At 36.4% G+C, this 26,127-nt stretch overlaps 1 long non-coding RNA gene across 2 annotated transcripts; it reads left to right on the forward strand.

The window, feature by feature from the left end:
• Window positions 1–103: 103 nt before the first annotated feature.
• On the forward strand, window positions 104–24,367 carry LOC131410048 (uncharacterized). 2 transcript variants are annotated; one of them, XR_009221152.1, is made up of 4 exons: window positions 104–521; window positions 11,756–11,843; window positions 12,017–12,219; window positions 20,976–24,367. It is a non-coding gene; the product is annotated as an uncharacterized LOC131410048 (long non-coding RNA). The 2 variants fall into 2 exon arrangements; XR_009221147.1 differs by lacking the exon at window positions 104–521 and having other exon boundaries at window positions 11,185–11,843.
• Window positions 24,368–26,127: the final 1,760 nt, after the last annotated feature.

Consider the following 26,127-nt stretch of genomic DNA (forward strand, 5'->3'; position numbering starts at 1 on the left):
TCTGTGGCAGTCTTGGGAAGAAATTAGTTTTTTGAAATAAAAGTCTGTTTTCCCCACTTGGGGTTTTCTAGTTTTTAAAAGTTTAAGACTGTGAAGGAAAATAAATCATTCCAAACTTCAGAACTGGTTTACACAGGAAATGTTTGTTTAACCCCAGGTTTGGGTCAGGTGCTATCCTGGGCACTGGAAATTGAACAGAAGAAACAGGCTCTATTTTCAAGAAGTCATGAATTGAGGGGGCAAGAGGATGGGGTTGAAGGGAATAACAAGTGAGTAAGCATATTATCATGATGTGTTAAAGTAGTTTTCAGAGAAACAGGTGATGATACTAAGTTGCAGATGTAGAGATTTGCACAGGATGCAGAAAGAAGGAATGGAGCCTAACCAAAGGAGCCTGGAGAGACCTGAGATAGTGTCCCAGAGAGAGTGGTGCCAGAACCCAATTTGGAAGAAGAATAGGAATTCTCCAGAGGCTGAGATGAGTACTTCAAAGAGAAGAAGCCACATATGCAAAGGCACAGGTGGGTGACAGTATGACACATTTGTAGAACATCTATTATAAGAATGAGGAAAATGACAAGTGTTAAAGCTTGAGAAGGCGGCGGAGGCCAGATAACCAAAGGTCTCGTTTGCCATTCTAAGGATTTTAAACTTTATTCTGAAATTTATGGAATCAAAGGTTTTATGTGAGGGGAACTGTCCTGGCAATAATGTCTAGAGAATGAATTTAGGAGGTTGAAGACAACTGAACAGATTGAAGCTTAGAATATGGGCTGTTAGAGTAATTTAAATTATGGGTGAGTGAGGCTCTAAACTCAAGCAGAGACGGTGAAGAATATGTGACAAATATTAATGTTGTACAATACATAGGGCATGGTTTTTGCAATAGAAAAGTTGGGAGAGATGAGTCAAGAACAAGGGTAGGTTGACTTCCAAGTTTATACCTTGCTTAGCTGAATGGAGGGAGATGTCATGTACCAAGTAGAAAGTACAGGGGGTGCACAATTTTGATTTTATACATGTAAAATTGATCATAAAATCTAAAAAGGAAATGTAAGCCAGAAGACTAGAAGTAGGAGTAGTCAAAATCATGGTACATGAAATTGGCCAGCAGAGAGCATTAATTAGAATGAGAAACAAAGGGGTAATGGATTAAACCCAGGAAAACATCAATATGTATGGAATTGTTGGAAGAAAAAGAACTAAGAAGAAAAGGAATCGGACTTCAGGTAGGAGAAAAGCTGGAAGAGTGATGTCATTGAGCCCAAAGGGGAAATGAATCTCAGAGAGTTAGTAGTGTTAGATGCCACAAGTCAAGTGATAGGGAAAGGGTAAATTGGAATTAGTAACTAGGAGAACATTAGCGATCTTGGCAAGAGCAATGTCAGTGAATTAGGGTGAACAGAAGTCAGATATCTATGTTAGATTATTATAGGAAGGTGAGAACTAATAGGTTGTAGACTGTTTCAAGTTTAAATGAAGGGAAGTAAAGTATTTAGAGGGGAGAAAACTAGGGAGCATTTATATGTTAATGATTGAGGCAATAATGTATACACATGTTGAGGGTGAATTGAAGAGATCACTGAGTGGAACAAATTTTCTGAGATGTTATGAGGGAAGTAGGAGCATAGGTGGAGGAATTAACCTTTACCTGAGGCTGGAGGGAAAAACCTACAGAAAGATGGGATTGCAGATAAATTTTTGTTTCATTTGGAGGTCGTGAAGGAATTTCTGCCTGCTGACCTTATTTTCTGTAAGGCAGAAGGATCTCATTCTTCAGAATTTTTTATTGATGTCATAATAGTTTATAACCTGAAATTTCAGTTGAAAATTATTATTTCTCAGTCACCATATATATGTGCCCCTTTACCCCTTATGCCCACCCCCTCCACCCCCTTCCCCTCTGGTAACCACTAATCTGTTCTCTTTGTACATGTGTTAGATTATCTTCCACATATGAGTGAACTTGTATGGTGTTTGTCTTTGGCTTATTTCGCTTAACATAATACCCTGAAGGTTCATCCATGTTGCAAGTGGGACGAGTTTGTCTTTTTTATGGCTTAGTAGTATTCCACTGTCTATATATACCACATCTTCTTTATCCATTTATCAGTCGATGGGCACTTGGCTTGCTTGTGCATCTTGGCTGTTGTGAATAATGCTGCAGTGAACATAGGGGTGCACAAATCTCTCTGAATTGTTGACTTCAAGTTCTTTGGGTAAATACCCAGTAGTGGGAGCACTGGGTCATGTGGTATTTCTATTTTTAATTTTTTGAGAAACGTCCGTACTGTTTTCCATAATGGCTGCACCAGTTTGCCTTCCCACCAGCAGTGTATGAGGGTTCCCTTTTCTCCACATCCTCTCCAACATTTGTTATTTTTTGTCTTGGTGATCATACCCATTCTAAGAGGTGTAAGGTGATATCTCAGTGTGGTTTTTATTTGCATTTCCCTGATGATTAGTGATGTTGAACATGTTTTCATGTGTCTATTGGCCATCTGTATATCTTCTTTGGAAAAATGTCTGTTCAGGTCCTCTGCCCATTTTTTGATTGGGTTGTTTGTTTTGTTGTTGTTGAGGTGTGTGAGTTCTTTATATATTTTGGAGATTAATCCCTTGTTGGATATATGATTTGCAAATATTTTCTCCCAGTTGGTGGGTTGTCTTTTCATTTTGTTCCTGGTTTCCTTTGCCTTGCAGAAGCTCTTTACTCTGATGAAGTCACATTTGTTTATTTTTTCTTTTGTTTCCCTTGCCCAAGTAGACATGGTATTCAAAAAGATCCTTCTAAGACTCATCTCCAAGAGTGTACTGCCTATATTTTCTTCTAGAATTTTTATGATTTAACGTCCTACCTTTACCAAACCAAGTGGGCTCACCTCCTGGTGAGTTAAATAAGACTCTACACCAGTGGAAGTTGTCTCACAAAGTGAAGTGTATTTGCAGCAAGTAGGAGGCCATGAGGAATCATTGCCAAAGTTATGGCATCCCCAAACAGGGAAGGAGGAAGTTTTATTTCGGTTGGGGAATGAATATTCAAAAGGGAGAAGCAGGTATTTGCTTGCACAGGCTCAGTTGAAGAACATGCTTCCACATAATGAGGCCTAAACTCCTCCTGGAGCCATCTTTGCATTAAAAATGAGGCAAAGGTCATTGGCATAGCTCTTGTGATGAGGCTTGGTCAGTTTCAGGATGGCTGGTGGTTACATCTCCCTTGAGTTTCTCACTTGGTGAGTTTCAGGATGATTAGTGGTTACATCTCCTTAACATATAAGGAAAAGAAACAACTTGGAAAACCAGTTAATTGCTTCCAAACCCCCCTTTGAGTTTCTCGAGGCACCTAGTCAGTGACACTACCTTTAAGTCTTTAATCCATTTTGAGTTAATTTTTGTGTATGGCAAAAGATAATGGTCTGCTTTCATTCTTTTGCATGTAGCTGTCCAGTTTTCCCAACACCATTTATTGAAGAGACTTTCCTTTCTCCTGTGTTCTTATCTCCTTTGTTGAAGATTAGCTGTCCGTAGATGTGTGGTTTTATTTCTGGGCTTTCATTTCTGTGCCATTGATATGTGTGTCTGTACCAGTACCATGCTGTTTTGCTTATTATAGCTTTGTGTAGTATATTTTGAAGTCAGGGATTGTGATGCCTCCAGCTTTGTTCTTTTTTCTCAGGATTGCTTTAGCTATTCGGGATATTTTGTTGCCCTATGTGAATTTTAGGATTTTGTATTCTATTTCTGTGAAAATGTCATTGGGATTCTGATTGGGATTGCATTGAATCTATAGATTGCTTTAGGTATTATGGACATTTTAACTATGTTTATTCTCCCAATCCATGTGCATCGATTTCTTTCAAGAATGTCTTATAGTTTTCATTGTATAGGTCTTTCACCTTCTTGGTTAAATTCATTCCTGGATATTTTATTCTTTTGGTTGAGATTATAAATGGTGTTGTCTTCTTGAGTTCTCTTTCGTTAGTTCATTATTACAGTATAGAAATGCAACTGATTTTTCTAAGTTGATTTTGTATCTTGCAACTTTGCTGTAGTTGTTGATTATTTCTAATAGTTTTCTGATGGATTCTTTAGGGTTTTCTATATATAAAGTCATGTCGTCTGCAAACAGCAAGAGTTTCACTTTTTCATTGCCTATTTGGATTCCTTTTATTCCTTTTTCTTGACTGATCGCTCTGGCCAAAACCTCTTACTATGTTTACTAAGAGTGGTGAGAGTGGGCACCTTTGTCTTGTTCCTGTTCTCAGAGGCATGGCTTTCAGTTTTTCACCATTGAGTGTGATGTTGGCTGTAGGTTTGTCATATATGGCCTTTATTATGTTGAGCTCCTTTCCTTCTATACCCATTTTATTGAGAGTTTCTATCATAAATTGGTGTTGGATCTTGTCAAATGCTTTCTCTACATCTATTGAGATGATCATATGGTTTTTATTTCTCGTTTTGTTAATGTGATGTATCACATTGATTGATTTGCGGATGTTGAACCATCCGTGTCTCTGGTATAAATCCCACTTGATCATGGTGTACAGTCCTTTTAATGTATTGCTGTATTCAGTTTGCCAAAATTTTGCTGAGTATTTTTGCATCTATAATCCTCTGCGATATTGGCCTGTAATTTTCTTTTGTGTTGTCCTGGTCTGGCTTTGGGATCAGGGTGATGTTGGCCTTGTAAAATGTGTTAGGAAGTGTTCCATCTTCTTCCATTTTTTGGACTAGTTTGAGAAGGATAGGTATTAAATCTTCTTTGAATGTTTGGTAGAATTCTCCAAAGAGGCCACCTGGCCCTGGACTTCTTTTTTGGGAGGTTTTTGATTACTGTTTCAATCTCTTTACTTGTGATTGGTCTATTCAGATTCTCTATTTCTTCTTGGTTCAGTTTTGGGAGGTTGTATGAGTCTAAGAATTTATCCATTTCTTCTAGATTGTCCAATTTGTGGGCATATAGTTTTTTATAGTATTCTCTTATAATCCTTCGTATTTCTGTGGTATCCATTGTAATTTCTCCTCCTCCATTTCTAATTTTATTTATTTCAGCCTTCTCTCTTTTTTTCTTAGTCTTGCTAAGGGTTTGTCAATTTTGTTTATCTTCTCAAAGAACCAGCTCTTAGTTTCATTGATCCTTTCTACTGTTTTTTTGGTCTTTATTTCATTTATCTCTGCTCTAATTTTTATTATTTCCCACCTGCTGACTTTGGGCTTTGTTTTTCTTCTTTTTCTGATTCTGTTAGGTGTAATTTAAGATTGCTTATTTGAGATTTTTCTTGCTTGTTAAGGTGGCCCTGTATTGCTATGAATTTCCCTCTTAGGACCACTTTTGCTGCATCTCATACGAGGTGGGGATCTCATTTTTTAAGATATTGATTACAGTAGCAATTTTTGGATCTTTGGGTACTTTAAAATGTTAATCAAATAATGAGATTCAATCTGTGCTTTGGACATTTTTTAGGAAGTCATGGCTCCGAGTTCACTCCTTACTTTGTTTCAATAAGAAAGCTCTGCTTTTATCAGTTTTATAAGTTTGACATCTGTGTTACTTTTTGTTTTTTTAAGAAAGGAATTTCATCATGAATTTCAAAATTAGGAGGGGGGAGAGAGAATGCTTTAAAAAAGTGATAAGCCTGAAAAGAGACTGGAAAGAAATATAGGAGTTCAACAGGTGTGTGGGATAGATGGAAAGGCATTCAAATAAGGGAAAAGCTTGTCCAATGATAAGGAGGCATGAGAGGACATGATGTCCTCACTGTACTATTATAAATAGTAATTTTAAACTTCATTTTTCAATTATTTATTAGTATTACATAGAAATACAGGTGATTTTTGTATATTGACCTTGGATCCAGTGACTTTGCTAAATTTACTTTTTTCTAATAGCTTGTTTGTAGAGTTTTTAAAAAATGTTCTGCATACACAATTGTCATCTGTAAATAATGGCCATTTTTTTTCTTTTCTAATAGTAATATCTTTAAAAATTTTTTTTCTTATATCACTGTAGAGCAAGGCCAGTACAATGTTGAATACAAATGATAACATTCAGTATTTCACCATTTAATACAGTGCTACCTTTAATTTGTTTGTGGATATGTCATTAGAGTAAGGACATTCTCTTATATTCCCAGTGTGCTGTGAGTTTATATCATAAATGGGAGTAGCATTTTGTCATATTCAGCTTTCTGCATTGATTGAAATGATCATGTTGTTTTTCTCCATACATTTAACAGAGAAATACATTGACTAAACTTTTATGTTAACCAATGTTACATTCCTGAAATAAATTCTACTTGGTCATGATGTATCATAATGTATGCATATGTATGTGTAAGATCAGGTTTCTTCCTTAGTAAATAGAAGCTTGATGAAGTGATCAAGATTGTGTTCTAAGAACTCAGAGCAGAAAGAATTTTTTATCATCCAAGTCTGAAGAATAGATGGAATCATAATACCTGGAGAGCAAGGGGAAGGCAAGGATAAGAGTAACAGGAGCAAAAGGCTCAGAGGGAGAATAAATACAGCATCTGTAGGGCCCAGTGGGGAAACTAGCCTTGCTGGTGTAAAGGGTTCCTAATGGGATAAAAGAAAAAATAATACTGTAAATGGAAGCTAGAGTTAGGTTGCCAAAGACCTTGAATGCTCCTGGCCACCCTGGTGTCTTTCCCAGGTGGCCCTGCATAGCATGCAATGCCTCCTATCTCTAGGGTCTGTGAGGATAATAAACCTTAATTTTTTTTTCTTGAGCCTCTTCTGAATCTCTTCTAGTCACGCCTGACTGACCAGCTCATAAAATACAAAACAATAAGCATTTCTACACACTTAAATTGGACAACTTAGATGAAAAAGATCAATTCCTTGAAATGCAATCTGAATCGTTCTATAACTATTAATGAAATTTAATTCATAATTGAAAATCTCCCTCAAAAAAAAATCTGAAGGTCCAGATTATTTCTCTGGATAATTCTACTAAATGTTTAAAGAAGAATTAAAATGAATTTTATATACTCTCTTCCATAAAATATAAGAGGGAACACTATTCAATTAATTTCATAAGATGGTATTACCTTGATATGAAAACCAAAGACTACAAAAAAAGAAAACTGACCAATATCTGTCGTGAATAAGTAACAAAAGTCCTTAACAAAATAATAGCAAATAGAATTCAATAATGTATAAAAAAAGTTATAAACCATGATCAAGTGGGGTCTATTCCAATATTTGGTCCAATATTTGAAAACCAATGTAATCCTCTATAATAACATAATAGACAAGAAAAATCTTATGATCATATCAATTGATGCAGATAAAGCATTTGACAAAATCAAACACCCGTATATAATAAAAACTCGCAGAAGAATAGGAATAGAGGAGAACTTCCTCAACTTGATAAAGAACATCTAGGAAAAAAACCTCCAGCCAACTTAATGGTGAAAGACTGAACAATTGCCACCTAAGACCAAGAACAAGACAACTGTCATGACCTAGCAGTTGCACTCTGGGCATCTATTACAGAGCAATGACAACTTATGTTCACATGGACTTCTGTACATGAATTTTTACAGCTATTGGGATATGGTATGCCGACCATACAATTCACCCATTTAAAGTACAACCCAACAGTTAGTATATTCAGAGATATTTGCAACCATCACCACAGGCAATTTTAGAACATTTTTATCACTTCAAAAAGAAATCCCACACTCTGGCTATCACTGTCCTATCTCTTTTATCCTCCCAACCCTAAGCAGCCACTCATCTATTTTATGGCTCTATATATTTGCCTACTCTGGACACTTTAGATGAATGGAATCACATAATATATGGTCTTTTGTGACTGGCTTCTTCACTTGGAAGAATGTTTTCAAGGTCTATTCCATGTTGTAGTAACTATCATTTTTATATCTTTTTTTATCCATTTTTGTATCCTTTCAATATCATTTTATATCTGAATATTCCATTGTATGGAGATACCACATTCTGTTTATCCATTCATCAGTTGATGGACATTTGAGTTTTTTCCACCTTTTAGCTATTATGAATATAGCTGCTATAAATATTTGTGTACAAGTTTTTGAATGTATGTTTTCATTTCTCTTGGTTATGTACCTAGAAGTGGAATTGCTGGGTAGTATGGTCACTGTTTTACCATTTGAGGACCTACTAGATGATTTTCCAAATTTGTTCCACCATTTTACATTCCCACCAGCAGTATATATGATGCTTCCAATTTCTCCACATCCTACCACACACTCATTTTCTGGCTTATATATATATTTTTTTTTTGAGGAAGATTGGCCCTGCGCTAACATCTGTTGCCAATCTTCCTCTTTTTCTTTTTTCTCCTCAAAGCCCCAGTACATAGTTGTATGTCATAGTTGTAGAGTTGTAGCTCTTCTATATGGGATGCCACCTCAGTATGGCTTGATGAGCAGTGAGTAGGACCACGCGGAGGACCCGAACCAGCAAACCCTGGGGCACCGAAGCAGAATGCGCGAACTTAACCACTAACCACAGGCCGGCCCCATATTTTCTGACTTTTTTACTCTAGCCATCCTAGTGGATGTGAAGTGGAATTTGATTGTGGTTTTGATTTGTATGTCCCTGATGGCCAATGTTGGGCATTTTTCCATGTGCTTATTGGCCATTTGTATATCTTCTTTGGAGAAATGCCTATTAAGATACTTTGCCCATTTTTTAATTGGGTTATTTGTCTTTCTTTATTGAGTTGTGAGTTCTTTGTACATTCTAGATACTGGCCTCTTGTCAGATATATGATTTACAATTATTTTCTCCCATTGTGTGAGTTATCCTTTTTTTGATAGTGTACTTTGAAGCACGAACATTTTTAATTTTGATGACGTCCAATTTTTCTATTTTTTCTTTTGTTGCTTATGCTGTTATATCTAAGAATTTGTAATTTGTTTCCAAATGCAAGGTCATGAAGATTCTCTTATGTTTTCTTCTAAGAGTTTTGTGGTTTTAGCTCTTATATTTAGGTCATTAATCCATTTTGAGTTCATTTTTATATGGTGTTAGTAGGTGCAAAGGGTTCCTGGACCCAATTCCAATGTGTGTATGTGGAGGCTTCCCCACACCGACAAGCAGTTCTCAGATGCCAGCAGGGTGTCCGAGAATTCAACTCAATTTTGACACTATCTATCCTGACATAGTATCAGATTCCACAGGTAGAAGGATCAGTCCCACAAGACTGCCCTCTACTTCAGATTCCAGTCACAAGCCTAGGTTGTTGCCTGTGCTTCTGACCAACTGGCTACAAACTGGAGGTTCCAACAACCCCCTACAACTCAGGATGACAATTGCAAGTCCAGATTGTTACCTGTACTTCCAACCGACTGGCTATAAGTCAGGTTCCCACAGCCCCCTCCTTGGGTTCAATTAAGTTGCTAGAATGGTCTTTAGCACCCTTGTCAAAAATCACAAAACTCAAGAAAACTCGTTTACTCACTAGATGACTGATTTATTAGAAAGGATATTAAAGGATGTGAATCAACAGCCAGATGGATAGGTAGGGCGAACTGAACAAAGGAGCTTCTGTCCTCATGGAGTTTGGGACCCAGCATGGTGTCACATAGAAGAGTTCTGGTTCCCCAATGTAACAGCTCTCCAAAAAAGGCCAAAGAGCTGTCCTTGTGGGGTTTTATGGAGGCTTCATTACACAGTCATGATTGACTAAGTCATTGGCCATTGGCAACTGATTCAACCTCAAGCCCTCCCTCCCTCCCTGGAAATCAGAGGATGGGACTGAAAGTTCCAATCCTCTGATCAGATGGCTGGTTCTCCTGGCAACCAGCCCCTACCCTGAGGTGGGGTCATATTGCTCAGGAAATTCCAAGGGATTTGGGAGCTGTAAAGTCAGGAACTGTGGATGAAGACCAAATATATCTGAGAAATATATTTCAGTCATCTGAATCACCAAATATATACATTTCTTATAAATCACAGTATCACAGTAGGAGTCAAACTTCATGCTTTTGCATGGAAATCCAGTTGTCCCAGCACCGTATGTTGAAAAGAATATTCTTTCCTAATTGAATGGTCCTTAGCACCCTTGTCAAAAATCACATGGGTTTATTTCTGGACTTTATTCCATTGATCTGCATATCTATCCTTATGCCAGTAGTACACTGTCTTGATTACCATTGCTTTGTAGTGATTTTTGAAAATAGAAAATGTGAGTCCTCCTTCAATATTCTTCTTTGTCAATATTGTTTTGGCTACTGTGGGTCCCTTGCAATTCCACATAAATTTTAAAATCAATTTGTCAATTTCTATAAGAAGTCAGCTGGGATTCGGATAGAGATTGGATTATATTTGTAGATCAGTTTGGAGAGTAATAGCATCATAACAATATTAAGTCTTTCAGACCATGAACATGGAATATTTTTCCATTTATTTAGATCATCTTTCATTTCTTTCAACAATGTTTTGTAGTATTCAGAGCATAAGTTTTGCATTTCTTTTATTAAGGTTATTCCTAAATATTTTATTCTTTTTGATGCTATTGTAAATGGAATTGTTTTCATTTCACTTTCAGATTATTACAAGTGAATAGAAATACAACTGATTTTTGTATATTGATCTTATATCCTGTAACCTTGCTAAACTTGCTTATTAGTTTTAATAGTTTTTAGTGAATTCCTTGGAATTTTCTATATGCATGATCATGTAATCTGCAACTAGAAATAGTTTACTTCTTCCTTTCCAACATGGAAGGCTTTTATTTCTTTCTCTTGACTAATTGCGCGGGCAAGAACCTCCAGTATGTGTTGAATAGAAGTGGTGATAGTGGACATTCTTATCTTGTTCCTGATCTTAGAGAGAAAGCATCCAGTCTTTCACCAGTAAGTATGATGTTAGTTATGAGTTTTTTGTAGATTCTCTTTATCAAGTTCAGGAAGTTCCCTTCTATTTCTGTACTGGTGAGTGTTTTTATCACCAGTAAACCTTTGAGGTTTACTCAAAGGGTGTTGGATTTTGCCTAATGTTTTTTCTGTATTTGTTGAGATGATCATGTGGTTTTTGTTTTTTTTATTTTATTGCTATAGTGTTGTACATTTGTTGATTTTTGGATGTTCAGTAAATCTTGCATTCCTGGGAGAAATAACTTTTATTCGTGCTATATAATTCTTTTTATAAGTCAATGAATTTTGTAGCTAGTATTTTTTTGAGGATTTTTGCATTCATATTCATAATAGAATATGGATAGAATAGGCTAGAATATCATAACAGATTGGTGTGTGGTTTTCTTATGTTGTCTTTGTCTGGTTTGGTATCAAGGTAATACATCATAGAATGACTTGGGAAATATTTCTTCTATTTTTTGAAAGAGTTTTCAAGTATTAGTATTAATTCTTCTTTAAATGTTTGGTGGAGGGGCTGGCCCAGTGGCTAGTGGTTAACTTTGCCAATTCCGCTTCGGAGGCCTGGGGTTCGCAGGTTTGGACCCCTGGTACAGACCAATGCACCGCTTGTCAAGCCATGCTGTGGTGGCATCCCATATAAAGTAGAGGAAGATGGGCACAGATGTTAGCCCAGGGCCAATCTTCCTCAGCAAAAAGAGGATTGGCAACGGATGTTAGCTCAGGGCTAATCTTCCTCACAAAAGGAAAAAAAAACAATAAATGTTTGGTAGAATTCAGTAGTGAGGCCATCTGGTCCAGGGCTTTTGTGTGTAGTTTTTTTTTTGTTTTGTTTTTAATTTCTAATTCTCTCTCTCTTCTTGTTATAGATCTATTCAGATTGTCTATTTCTTCTTGAGTCAATTAGGTACTTTGGGACTGTCTAGGAAGCTGCCTATTTCATCTAAGTTGTCTAAGGTATTGGTATACAATTTTTCTTAAAATCCTTTTCTAATCTCTTTTATTTCTATAAAATTGGTAGTAATATCCTCTCTTTCATTTATGATTCTAGTAATGTGAGTCTTCTCTCTTTTTCTCTTGGTAAGTCTAGCTAAAGATTTGTCAATTTTGTTGGTCTTTTAAAATAACAGCTTTTGGATCAGATTTTTGGAGTGACATCAGCATCACGGCAGAGTGAGCTTTCCCATAAACTCTCCCTGGATAAATTACAAGAAAAAAGACATTCACATGCCAACAAAGGACACTCACACAACACAAGAGGACAGCTGAGAGACCCATGCAGCCGCACATCAGAGGGTGGAGGTGCTGGAGCCCCTGGAGGAAGTCGGGAGAAGTAAGGAGATATCCTCCCCCTCCCCATCCAATCGGTGTCTCTGGGTCTGCGTGGCTGCCAGAGAGGGGTGAGGGGTGGCCCTCTGCTGGGAAAATCATCGCTCTCCAAGTTCTCTCACAGCCCGTGGGAAAATCCCATACAGAGAAGTCTGAACTGTTGCCACGGTGCCGTTAACATCTGAGCACACCAGGAGAACAGATAGTGAAGGAAGAGCAAGAAGCAGCCTGGGATCGGGCAGGAAAAAGAGAGAGTCCCTCCCCACCACCGCCCAGCAGACCAGCTCAGCCGGTCAGCCAGAGTGCTCCACTCAAGGATGACAGTGGGCTCAGAATACACAGCCAGTGGCGGCAGGTGGAAACTGCAACCAGATATTGTCAGAATGAGGAAAAACAAATCATACTCAGCAGGCACAATGCAAAAATACATCAGATCTCCAGACCAGAAGGAGAATGACACGTACCCAGAAATCAACCCTGTAAGTACAGAAATATGTAACCTAAATGACAGGGAATTCAAAATAGCTATCATAAAAAAGCTCAACGAGTTACAAGAACACAAAGATAAACAATTCAACAAGATCAGGAATTTCTTCACAAAAGAGATTGAAACCATAAAGAAAAACTAATCAGAAATGTTGGAGATGAAAAAGACAATGGAGGAGATAAAGGAAAATTTGGAATCTTTAAAGAACAGACCTGACAATATGGAGGAAAGAATTAGCATCACTGAGGATAGAAATGCAGGTATGCTCCAGATGGAGGAGGAGAGAGAGCAAAGACTAAAAAGAAATGAAGAAATTCTCCAAGAAATATCCAACTCCTTTAGGAAATGTAACATAAAGATTACAGGAATTCGCAAGGGAGAAGAGAGGGAAAAGGAACAGAGAGCTTATTCAAGGAAATAATAGCTGAGAACCTCCCAAATCTGGGGAAGGAGCTGGAAATATCAGTACAAGAAGCCAATAGGTCACCTAAATATATCAACAGGAAAAGGCCCTCTCCAAGGCATATAGTAGTAAAGCTGGCAAAAGTCAGTGACAAAGAAACTATAAAAGGCAGCTAGACAAAAAAAAAAAAAAAAAAAAAAAACCTAGAAAGGAATTCCCATCAGGCTCTCAGCCGATTTTTTCAACAGAAACCTTACAGGCTAGGAGAGACTGGAATGATATATACAAAATTCTGAAAGACAAAAACTTTCAGCCAAGAATACTCTATACTGCGAAAATATCATTCAGATATGATGGAGCACTTTCCCAGATAAACAAAAACTAAGGGAGTACCTGGCCATGAGACCCCCCCACTATAAGAAATGCACAAGAAGGCCCTCATGCTGGGGGAAAAAAAGAGAAAGGGGATACAAAGCATCGAGCAAGGAAAAAATTAGGTAGACAAAATCAGAAAAATAGTACTCTATCAGAATAGATCAGCAAACACTTAAATACCAAGATAAAAGATTAAAGGAAGGAAAAAAAATATATATATATAGCCTCATCACTTTAAACACATGCCCACAACACAAGATGGAATAAGTTGTGAAAATAATGACTTACAAGGGGAAGAGGAAAGTGATCGAATTGACTTAGTCTAAGGAAATAAGAGGTCATCAGATAATGGACTATCTCATCCACGAGATCTTGTATACAAAAGTCAAGGTAACCACTAAAGAAATAATCAGAACAGAACCACGTATGATAAATAAAGAGAAAACTAAAAGAGTCATCATACAGAATCACCAAACTGAATTGGTAGTCCGAAATACATGGGACGAGAAACAAAGGAAATGCAAAACAACTGGAAAATAAGCAATAAAAGAGCAACATGACACCCTCATATATCAATAATCACTCTGAATGTAAATGGATTGAATTCTCCAATCAAAAGACACAGAGTGGCAGGATGGATTAAAAACCAAGACCCAACAATATGCTGCATCCAGGAAACACATCTCAGCTCTAAAGACAAACAGAGGCTCAGAGTGAAAGGATGGAAGACAATACTCCAAGATAATGGCAAACAAAAGAAAGCAGGTGTTGCCATACTTATATCAGACAAAGTAGACTTCAAGATAAAACAAGTAATGAGGGACAAAGAGGGGCAATACCTAATGATAAAAGGGACACTCCACCAAAAAGATATTACAATTATAAATATATATGCACCCAACACAGGAGCACCAAAGTACATAAAGGAACTACTAACAAACCTAAAAAGAGATATTAACAACAACACAATAATAGTAGGGGATCTTAACACCCTACTTGCCGCAATGGATTGATCATCTAGAGAAGAAGTCAACAAGGAAATAGTGGACTTAAATGAAAAACTAGAGAAGATGGATTTAACAGACATATACAGAGCACTCCATCCAAAAATAGCTGACTACACATTCTTCTCAAGTGCGCATGGAACATTCTCAAAGATAGAACATATCTTGGGAAACAAGGCAAGCCTCTATAAATTTAAGAAGATTGAAATCAGACAAGTATCTTTTCTGACCATAATGCTATGAAACTAGAAATCAACCACAAGAAAATGGGAAATTGACAAAGATGTGGAGATTAAACAACATGCTACTGAAAAACCAATGAATCATCGATGAAATTAAAGGAGAAACAAAAAAGTATCTGGAGACAAGTGAAAATGAAAACACGCCATGCCAACTCATATGGGATGCGGCAAAAGTGGTCCTGAGAGGGAACTCATAGCAATACAGGCCCACCTTAACAAACAAGAAAATCCCAAATAAACAACCTTAAACTCTGCCTAACAAAACAAGAAAAAGAAAAAAAAACAAAGCCCAAAGTCAGCAGAAGGGGGGAAATAAAAAAAATTAGAGCAGAAATAAATGAAAGTGAAACCAAGAAAACAGTAGAAAGGAGCAATGAAACAAAGAGTTGATTCTTTGAGAAGATAAACAGAATTGACAAACCCTTAGCCAGACTCACTGAGAAAAAAAGAGAGAAGGCTTAAATAAATAAAATTAGAAATGAAAGAGGACAAATTACAATGGATACCACAGAAATACAAAGGATTATAACAGAATACTATGAAAAACTACATGCCAACAAATTGGACAATCTAGAAGAAATAGATAAATTCTTAGACTCATACAACCTCCCAAAACTGAACCAAGAAGAAATAGAGAATCTGAATAGACCAATCACAAGTAAAGAGATTGAAATGGTAATCAAAAACCTCCCAAAAAACAAAAATCCAGGACCAGATGGCTTCTCTGGAGAATTCTACCAAACATTCACAGAAGATTTAATATCTGTCCTTCTCAAACTATTCCAAAAAATAGAGGACGAGGGAACACTTCCTAACACGTTCTATGAGGCCAACATCACCCCGATACCAAAGCCAGACAAGGACAATACAAAGAAGGAAAGCTACAAGCCAATATCGCTGATGAACAGAGATGCAAAAATACTCAACAAAATATTGGCAAACCAAATACAGCAATATGTTAAAAAGATCAGACACCATGATGAAGTGGGATTTATACCAGGGATGCAGGGATGGTTCAACATCCACAAATCAATGTGATACACCACATTAACAAAATGAGAAATAAAAACCACATGATCATCTCAATAGATGCAGAGAAGGCATTTGACAAGATCCAACATCCATTTATGAGAAAAACTCTCAATAAAATGGGTATAGAAGGAAAATACCTCAACATAATAAAGGCCATATACGACAAACCCACAGTCAACATCATACTCAACAGGGAAATCTGAAAGCCATTCCTCTGAGAACAAGAACAAGACAAGGGTGCCCACTCTCGCCACTCTTATCCAACATAGTACTGGAGGCTTTGGCCAGAGCAATTAGGCAAGAAAAAGGAATAAAAGAAATCCAAATAGGCAACGAAGAAGTGAAACTCTCACTATTTGCCAATGACATGATTTTATACATAGAAAATCCTAAAGAATCCATTGGAAAACAATTAGAAATAATACAGCAAAGTTGCAAGGTACAAAATCAACTTATAAAAATCAGTTCCATTTCTGTATGCTACTAATGAACTAAAAGAGAACTCAAAAAGATAATTCCATTTACAATTGCAACAAAAAGAATAAAATATCTAGGAATAAATCTAACCAAGGAGGTGAAAGACCTATACAATGAAAACTATAAGACATTATTGAAAGAAATTGATGATGACATAAAGAAATGGAAATATATTCCATGCACATGGATTGTAAGAATAAAAATAGTTAAAATGTCTATATTACCTAAAGCAATCTACAAATCCAATGCAATCCCAATCAGAATCCCAATGACATTTTTCATGGAAATAGAATGAAGTATACTAAAATTCATATGGGGCAACAAAAGACCCTGAATAACTAAAGCAATCCTGAGAAAAAACAAAGCTGGAGGCATCACAATCCCTGACTTCAAAACATACTACAAAGCAATAGTAGTCAAAACAGCATGGTACTGGTACAAAAACAGACACACAGATCAATGGAACAGAATTGAAAGCCCAGAAATAAAGCCACACATATATGGACTGCTAATCTTCCACAAAGGAGCTAAGAACATACAAGGGACAAAGGAAAATCTCTTCGATAAATGGTGCTGGGAAAATTGGACAGCCACATACAAAAGAATGAAAGTAGACCATCTGCTTTTGCCATTCACAAAAATTAATTCAAAATGGGTCAAAGACCTGGAGGTGAAACCTGAAACTATAAAACTCCTAGAAGAAAATATAGGCAATACACTATTAGACATTGGTCATAAAGGAATCTTTTTGGATACCATGTCTACTCAGACAAGGGAAACTAAAGAAAAAATAAACAAGTGGGACTTCATCAGATTAAAGAGCTTCTGCAAGGCAAATGAAACTAGGATCAAAATGAATAGACAACCCACCAGCTGGGAGAAAATATTTGCATATCATATATCCAACAAGGAGTTAATCTCCATAATTTATAAAGAACTTACACAACTGAACAACAAAAAAAACAACCTGATCAAAAAGTGGGCAGAGGAAATGAACAGACACTTCTCCAAAGACGATATACAGATGGCCACCAGGCATATGAAAAGATGTTCAACATCACTAATCATCAGAGAAATGCAAATCAAAACTACACTAAGATATCACCTTACTTGTTAGAATGGCTATAATCACCAAGACAAAAAACAACAAATGTTGGAGAGGTTGTGGAGAAACAGGATCCCTCATTCACTGCTGGTGGGAATGCAAAGTGGTACAGCCTCTAAGGAAAACAGTATGGAGATTCCTCAAAAAACTAAATATAGAAATAGCCTATGATCCAGCTATCCCACTACTGGGAATCTATCCAACGAACCTGAAATCAACAATCCAAAGAAGTTTATGCACCCCTATGTTCATCACAGCATTATTCACTATAGCCAAGACATGGAAGCAACCCAAGTGTCCCTCAACTGATGATTGGATCAAGAAGATGTGGTATATATGTACAATGGAATACTACTTAGTCATAAAAAAGACAAAATTGTCCCATTTGCAACAACATGGATGGACCTGGAGGTTATTATGTTAAGTGAAATAAGCCAGAAAGAGAAAGACAAATACCGCATGATTTCACTCATATGTGGAATATAAACCAACACACGGACAAAGAGAACTGTATGGTGGTTACCAGGGGCAAGGGGGTTGGGGGGTGGGCACAAGGGATGAAGGGAGGCATTTATATGGTGACTGACAAAAAATAATGTACAACCAAAATTTCACAATGTTATAAACTATTAAGACATCAATAAAAAAATTTTTTAAAATAACATTTTGACTTAGTTAATTTTCTCTAATGTTTTCTAGTCTTCATTTCATTAATTTCTGTGCTAATCTTTATTATTTTCTTTCTTTTGCTTCCTCTAGTTTTAGTTTCATCTTCTTTTTCCAGTGTCTTAAGGTAGAAGATTAGGTATTATTTGAGATCCTTCTTCTTTTTTAGTATAGTCATTTACAGCTATACATTTCTCTCTAAAGACTGCTTTAGCTGTATCCCATAAGTTTTGGTATGTTATGTGTTCATTTTCATTCATCTCAGAGTATTGTCCAATATCTCTTTTGATTTGTTCTTTGACCCAGTGGTTTTTTTAAAAGTGTGTAGTTTAATATCCACATATTTGTGAGTTTTCCATATTTCTGTTATTGATTTCTAGTTTCATTCCATTGTGTTGGAGAACACACATTGTATTATGTCAATCATTTTAATTTATTGAGTTTTTTTTTTTAATTTCCTAGCGTGTAGTCTATCCTGGAGAATTTTCCATGTGCCCTTGTTATATATTCTGCTGTTATTGGAGAAATTGTTTTAGAGATGTCTGTTAGGTCTTCTTGATTTATAGTGTTCTTAGAGTCTTCCATTTCCTTGTTGATATTCTGCCTAGTTGTTCTATCCTTTATTGAAAGTGGGATATTAAAGTCTCCAACTATTATTTTTTAACTATCTAGTTCTCCCTTTATTTCTGTCAGTTTTTGCTTCACGTATTTGGTGCTCTGATATTAGGTGCATTTATGTTTTTAATTATTATGTCTCCTTTTTTTCTGATTAAGGGCTTTAATGCAAAACATATAAAGTTTCAGAGTTAAATAAGAATACAGGGCCGGCCCCGTGGCTTAGCGGTTAAGTGCGCATGCTCCGCTGCTGGCGGCCCGGGTTCGGATCTGGGGCGCTCACCGATGCACCACTTCTCCAGCCATGCTGAGGCCACGTCCCACATACAGCAACTAGAAGGATGTGCAACTATAACATACAACTATCTACTGGGGCTTTGGGGAAAAAAAGGAGGAGGATTGGCAATAGATGTTAGCTCAGAGCCGGTCTTCCTCAGCAAAAAGAGGAGGATTAGCATGGATGTTAGCTCAGGGCTGATCTTCCTCACACACAAAAAAAGAGTACAACCCCCCAAAAAAGATTTGAACCCTTCCTCAAAGAAAATACTCAAATGTCAATTAAGTACATGAAAAGGTATTCAAAATTAGTTATTTGGGAAATGTAAGTTAAAACCACAATGAGACACCACCACACTAGAATGCCTGAAATTTAAGACTGACAATATCAAGTGTAGACAAGGATATAGTGCAACTAGAACACACACTGCTGGGAGAAATGCAAAATGATTCACCCACCTTGAATTATTTTATCTTCTTAATGGAATAACTCTTTTATCACTATAAAATGTCGTTCTTCATCTCTAGTAACATTTTTTATTTTGAAGTTTATTTTTTCTGATATTTATATAGCCACTCCAGCTTTATTGTGTTTGCTTTTTGCATGAAATATATTTTTTCATCCTTTTACTTTCAATCTGTTTCTATCTTTGAATCTAACACTTGTCTCTTGTAGACAGCAAATAGTTTGATCTTGTTTTTTATCTAGTCTGACAGCCTCTGCCTTTTGATTGTGTTGTGTAATCCATTTACATTTAAGGTGTTTATTGATATAGTTTTATTTACAACTACACATTACCTTTTGTTTTCTATGTCTCATCTCTTTTTTTGTTCTTCTATTCCTCTTTTACATTTACTGGATATTTTCTAAAATTGCATTTTAATTTCTATAGTCATTTCTTCAATATAATTTTTAAAGTTATTTTCTTAGTGCTTCCTCTAGAACTTACCTCCTACATTCTAACTTATCAAAATCATCTTCAGATTTATTCTAACTTAATTCCAGTGAGAAATAGAAACATTACTCCTTTATAACTCTATTCCCTTTTACCCCTTTTTGTGCTATTATTGTTATACATATGACATCTATAAATGTTATAAAACCAGCAGTACATTGTTATAATTATTATCTTATGTAATGTTATGACTTTTAAAGAAGCTGAGAAAAGAAAGAACAACAAGTAAATATTTATGGCTTTTTTATATTAAACTCATTATTTATCATTTCTGGTTCTCTTCACTTGTTGCTGTGGATTCCATTTAACATCTGGAGTTATTTTCTTAGCCCAGTACAGCTTTGCTTCCACCCACCTTCTTTGTGCTATTATTGAAAAATATAATATATTTCTAAATGTTAGGCCTGACAATACATTATATGCATATTGTTTTATATAATTACTTTACAAATCAGTTAAGAGAAGAATAAGAAATGTGCATATATACTATCTATATTTTATAATTACATACTTACCTTTTCCAGTGCTCTTTGTTTTATCATGTGTATTCAAATTACCATCTGAAGAACTTCCTTTAATGTTTCTTGCAAGGTGGGTAGTAGCAACAAATTCTTTGTTTTTGTTTATCTGGGGATGTCTTTATTTCATCTTCATATTTGAAAGATAGCTTTGCTGAATATATGATTCTTGGTTGACAGGTTTTTTCCTTTGAGTTCTTTGAATATGTTGTCCCACTGCTTTCTAGCCTCTATTATTTCTGATAAGAAGTCAGCTGTTACTATTATTAGGTTTCCCTTATAAGTGACAGGTGTTATTCTCTTGCTGTTTTTAAGAGTATCTCCTTGTTTTTTGGCTTTCAGCATTTTAAATATGATGTATCTAATTGTTGATCACTGTGTGTTTATTCTACTTGGAGTTTCTTGAGTTTCCTGAATATGTAGGTTGTTATTTTCAGTAAATTTGGGATACTTTCAGTCATTATTTCCTCAAAATATTTTTCTGCTCCCTTCTTTCCTCTCCTGGTAGTCCTGTTATGCATATGTTGGTGTACTTAATGGTGACTCAACATTTCTCTGAGGCTCTTTTCATTTTTCTTCATTCTTTCTTCTCTCTCTTTTTCAGATAACATACCTGGCTCCAGGCATCTAATCTGGATTACAACCTTATGCGTATGATGGAATAAGGAATAAAGATTTATAAGGATTACATCCCCTTATGCCTGTGATGGAATAACAAGAACCAGACTTCCCTACAGCATCCAACAAGCGAAGAGCCAGATGAACTACATGAATCAAACATTTTCAGATACTGGACAACAGGAGCTCAGGACAGTGTCTGGAGGCAGGAACCAAGTGAGGGGTCCCCACAGCTTCCCCAGCTCAGAGCCTACAGAGAGCTTCTAGATCAGAGTGAGGAGGGGATTCAGGCAGAGCATGGAGGTACCCCTGAGTCAAGGAAACAGGGTTCAGAATTTGAGGAGGGAAACACAGCTAGAAATCTAGGGCCCAAGTACCAAAGAGGAGGGAGCTGCACAGGTCAAGTTCTGGAGATCTGCATGTGTGTTTGCTTGACTTTTTGCCTAGGCACTGATCAGTGTATGCATGTGAGCAAACTACCCAGACTGGGTAAGAACCACCGGACAGAAGCAGGCTGAACAATCCCTGGGGTCAGTCAGAGCTGGGAAGATTTCATGACCCCAGCAGCCAGAGTGGAAAACCTCCTATCTGATGGGTCATAGTATAGAGTCCTCAGACAGGTATTGCTCTGTAGGGGAGCCAAATTACCCTGTGTTGGTCTCACCTAACAAAACTTTAAAAGTATCCTCAAAAAGACCAAACTGTTTCTAACTAACTGCATTATAAAACAAAGTCCAAAAATATTTAAAGGAACACTGTGGTGGTTAATTTTACGCCTCAATTTGACTAGGCTAAGGGATGCCCAAATAGCTGATAAAGCATTATTTCTGGGTTTTTCTGTGAGAGTGCTTCTGGAAAAGGTTAGCATTTATATGGTAGACTGAGTAAAGAAAATGTGCCCTCACCAATGTGGGTGGGCATCATCTAATCCATTGAGGGCCCAAATAGAACAAAAAGATGGAGGAAGGACGAATTCTGTCTCTATTTGAGCTGGGACATCTGAACTTCTGGTTCTTGCACCATCAGCCCTTGGACTGAATTATACCACCAGCTTTCCTGGTTCTTCAGCTTGCAGACGGCATGTCATGGGACTTCTCAGCCTCTATAACTGTGTGAGCCAGTTCCTATAACAAATCTCCTCTTATCTATATCTACATGTATCCTATTGGTTCTGTTTCTCTGAAGAATCCTGACTAATACAAACACACACGCGTGCGTGCGCGCAAAATTCACCAACATAAAATTCACAATATCTAGCCTCTAGTCCAAAATTACAAGGCACGCACGAAAGCTTAGAAGTTCAATTCATAACGAAGAGAAATCAACCAATAGAAACCCACCCATAAGTGACATTTATGAAAGAATTAGTATATAAAGACTTGCAAATATCTATTATACACAGATGCCCTACAGTCACAAAGGTGAAGGAAATTATGACCCTAAGAAGATAAATGGGCAATATAAAAATGACTGAGATGAAAAATCAAAGCACCCTCACCTTCTCATTAAAATTAGAATGAGGTAGCATAATATGGTGATGGACTGTAGAGCCAAAGTGCCAAGTTCTATTCCTAGCTCTGAAAATTACCACCATGGGGTCCTGTTCCAGTTAGGGAAACATGCTGTGCTTTAGTTTTCTGTTTTGAAAAATGAAGACAGTAATAATGCCTTCCTTTTAGGTTGCTATAAAGATAAGTGGGTTAATATTTTTAAGAAATATAGAAGATATTTTATGGGCTGTATAAATGCTTATGAAATTAACTGAAAGACACATAAGCCAGTGGCCTGCCATAAACACAGTAAGTACCTCCATTTTACCTCCTTCTTTATTGTTGCAATTTCAGCTGCATTAACACTGAAATCCTGGGCTATGTCTCTTTTCTCTGCATCCTCAGGGCCTATTCTAGAGCCCAGAGGGCAGGAAATTCTCCCTTTATGGAAATTTTTTTGTTCATATTGTTAAAGGTTTCATTTTTATTTTTTTTTAATTTATTTTTGTTAGGAAGATCAGCCCTGAGCTAACATCCATGCCAATCCTCCCCTTTTTTTGCTGAGGAAGACCAGCCCTGAGCTAACACCATACCTATCTTCCTCTACTTTATGTGGGACGCTGCCACAGCATCGCCTGACAAGCGGTGCATTGGTGTGTGCCCAGGGTCCGAATAAAGGTTTTATTTTTATAATCAAATAACTGCAGCTGATAAGCACCAAAGCTGTCACCTATAAAGACCATACTCCAACTCAGGCATGGGTCCCCACTATGCAAAGAAGAGCTGCTACTAGGAAAGCTGGTGGCAAATGCAAGAGCAAATGACAGGAATCTTCAAAGTTCAAAGTCCATGGTGATGTCAGAGTCGAGGCCAGAGTGGTCTCAGACAGAGTAGACCCTGCAGCCACAGGGCACACCCCTGATGTTCCTGCCCATCTCCCACTGGCTTTGGGGAACCTCACAAAGGCAGCTTGTTCCAAAGTTGGTACCCCGAGTCTACTCATTTAGGTACACAAGCTTTATTTGTTGTTGTTAGTGTTTCCATCAAATCTCTTCAATTTGAACCTTTCAGTATTTCCTAGGTTTTAGATGTTTTGCTTATAAAAAGCATATAGCTAAATACTGCTTATTTTTTCCACTATAAGTCATTTAACTGGATGATTTAGTCCATTTACATTGAATGTAAGTAATGATATGTTTATATTTAAATAGATCATCTTATTTTGTGCTTCCCATTTGTTCCATTTGTTCTGTATCCCCTCCCCTTTTCCATCCTTAAATCTTTTTGGGTTGACAACTTTTAATCATTCTATCTTTTTTCTCTCTTCCAGGCTGAAGTTACTTATTCTATTATTTTTATTCTAGAGATTAGTATAGAAATGCACCACATGCATTAGTATTTAGCAAAGTCCAATATTAGTTGGTGTTTACTATCTTCCTAGAAAATAAAAAGTTTAGAGTTATGAACACTTTTCTGCATATGTTTTAGAAAATATATGTACCCATATCTGTTGGAACTAGGAGTGAAATTGCTGAGTAGTAGGATATACAGATGTCAGCTTTAATATTTAATACTGCCAAACAATTTTATAATATGATTGAACCAATTTACATTCCCATTAGTAGTGTATGTTGTGCATTTTCCCTCATCATTGCAAACATGTAGCATTGCCTATCTTTTATTTTACTGGATCTGGTGGCTGTGAGTTGGTATCTCATTGTGGTTTTATTTTATATTTTCCTGATGCCTAATGAAGTTGAGTACCTTTTCCTATGTTTATTGGCCATTTGGATATCCTACTCTTTTTTTCCCTTTTGATATCCTTTTTGTGTATTCATGTTTCATGCTCATTGTTCTATTGCATTGACTGTCTGTTATTGATTTCTAGGAGTCCTATATATTTCACGAATTCAAGTCTTTGTAGATTTTAAGAATTTCAAATATCTTCCCCTACTCAGTTGCTTCCCTTTCATTCTCTTAAAACGGTTTCTTTCAGTAAACTTTTGGTAAAATTTTTAATGAACTTTGCTTTATCAGTGCATTCTTTTATGGGGAATATATTTGATGTCCTGTTTAAGAAAGCTTTACTGATCATGAAGATGCTTTTCTGTGTAATATGATACTGTAGTGTTAGTGGGCATCTTCATCTCATTCCTGATCTCAGGGGAAAAGCTTTCAGTAATTCACATTAGGTATGGTATTTGCTATGGTATTTTATAGATATGTCTAATCAGATTAAGTTGATTTTCTTATATTCCTAGTTTGCTAAAAGGGATTTTTAGAAAATTTATCATGAATGGATGTTGAACTTTACTGGATGATTTTATTGAATATACAGAGATGATCATATGTCTTTTCTCCTTTTTTCATGTTCATGTGGTGAATTACATTGATTTTCACCTGATAAACCACCTCGCATTTCTGGAACACACTCCACTTGGTTATGCTATATAATCATTTCCATACACTGCTGGATTTGATTGCTAATATTTTGTTGAAGATTTTTTAATGCATGCTTATGAGAGTGATTGGTCTATAATGTTCCTTTGTTTAGTCAGAGTTATGCTGCTTTTTCAAATCATGTTGTTAAATGTTCCTTTTAAAAAATAGTTAAAATGTTAATAGTTCAAATAGTTTAAAATGTTCCTTTTTTTTAACTATTCCCTGGAAAACTTTGTGTAAGATTGGTGTTTCTTTTAAATTTTTTGAAATAATGTACCAAAGAGCCATTCTAGATCTAGAGTTTTCTTTGTTGGAGGGTTTTAATAATGCAAAAAGAGCATATAGGAATTAGGGACCACAGCCTTTCTTAGTGATACAGATTTCATTTGCTCCAAACTTACTATGAACCTTGAGAGTCTCAATGATTCAGGATCCTGACTATATCTATATCAGACACACAAAAGTTACCATAGGTGTTTCCCCACTTCCTCCTCTACAAATTAGGTCACCTTTTTGAGGACTGCTGATGAAGAGATGCTGGTTGTATGCTGAAAGGCATTTGGGGGCATCATCCAACTGTTTCCAAATTTGAGTCCAGTTCTTTTTCAGATTCACAAACTGACTTTCTTAAGGCATATAAAGATGAGCATACTCTTAGTGACAGACTCATAGTATTTAAAGTCAGAGTCTTAGGTACCTCTTAGTGGAATTGTTGGCTCATAGGGATGTAAATGTTCAATTTGAGTAGTTAACAGCTGAAGAGTTTTCCAAAGTGGTTGTACAGTAGATTTACCACCCATCAACTACTCCATATCCTCACCAACACTTTATATTGTCGATCTTTAATGTTTCCTATTCTGATGAGGATGTAGTACTATTGTGTTGTGGTTTAAATTTGCATTTCCCTGATAATTAACAAAGTTTATTGGCCATTTAGGTATCTTTCTGTTCAAGTTACTTGTCCATTTTAAATTGGGTTTTCTGCCTTTTTTCTTATTTATTTTTAGGAGTTCTTCATATATTCTGGATGTGTCCTTTGTCAGTTAAGGGTATTGCAAATATCTTTTCCCATTCTGTGTCTTGCCTTTGAACTATCTTAATTATATTTTGATAAACATAAAATCCTCATTTTAATGCATTGTAGTTTAATGTGTAGTCTAATTTATCAAGTTTTTTAAAATTTATGATTAGTGCTTTCTGTAACCC

Source organism: Diceros bicornis, chromosome 1 (assembly GCF_020826845.1).
Source record: "Diceros bicornis minor isolate mBicDic1 chromosome 1, mDicBic1.mat.cur, whole genome shotgun sequence".
Taxonomy (NCBI): domain Eukaryota; kingdom Metazoa; phylum Chordata; class Mammalia; order Perissodactyla; family Rhinocerotidae; genus Diceros; species Diceros bicornis.